The following is a 1,037-nucleotide window of genomic DNA, read 5'->3' as shown; positions in this document are numbered from 1 at the left end:
TTAAAGTCACCGGCTCTACCTCTCCCCAACCTCAAATGTCCATTCCTCCCCTATAGAACTGAAAATAAGGACCAGGTATTAGGGGTTTTGGGACAGACGAAGGGTCCCACTTTTGCCCCAGTAGCTTTTCCCTCTAAACAGCTTGATATCACCATCTGGGGGTGGCAACTTTACCTCCGTGCTCTGGCCACTACCTCTCTCCTGGCTGCAGAAGGAATTAAGCTCACTTTGGGTCATCCCATCTCTGTCCTTTCCCCCACCAGCTTAAGGATTTAACTAACCCACACGTCTCTTGCCAATCTAGCTCCCTTTAAATTACAACTCTTCCATGTCACATTTCTTTAAAAACCCCTCACCCATCCTTGATTCCTGGCCTCCTCTCAGTCCAGCTTCCCACCTCCCTTCCAGTGAACCACTCACTCACTCATGCTTGGAAACTCTTCAGGAGCTCTCCTACCAGGATTCCCTAATTTCCCAGATCCCCTACCAAACCCAGTCCTAACTTGGTTTATGGATAGAAGTTTAACTCTCACCCCAACAGTGTCCCACAGGCCATAGTATCTCTCACAGATGTCATTGAGTCAGGACCCCTGCCACTTGGAGCCATGTCACAAAAAGCCAAACTTGTGACACTCACCAGGGCCCTAATTTCAGCCAAGGATGAACTCTTCCTCCAACATCCCTCTCCTCTACATGACTATTTACCTGCCTTCACCCTTGTAAAGAAACTACTCAGGGAAAATGCTAACCGGATTAGTCCCCAGGCTTCTAAATGCCAAATTGACCACCCACTTCAACCTGGAGATTACGCCTACCTGAGGGTTCACACCCAACAGAAAAGAGTGGAGGAAACCCTCCAGCCACGTTGGTCCTCACCTGGTTATCCTTTCTATCCCGACTGCAGCCAAGCTCTCAGTACAACCTGGTTGAATCCATCTCTCTAAATTAAAACTGGCCAACGAACACAGCAAGTACCAGGCCACCAGTATCGGGTCTCTTAAATTAAAAATCTTGAACCCCACCTCAGCCATTCCCCA

Source organism: Nannospalax galili, unplaced genomic scaffold (genome assembly GCF_000622305.1).
Source record: "Nannospalax galili isolate Female #2095 unplaced genomic scaffold, S.galili_v1.0 scaffold397, whole genome shotgun sequence".
Taxonomy (NCBI): Eukaryota; Metazoa; Chordata; class Mammalia; order Rodentia; family Spalacidae; genus Nannospalax; species Nannospalax galili.
Note: the sequence above shows the minus strand (reverse complement) of the source record.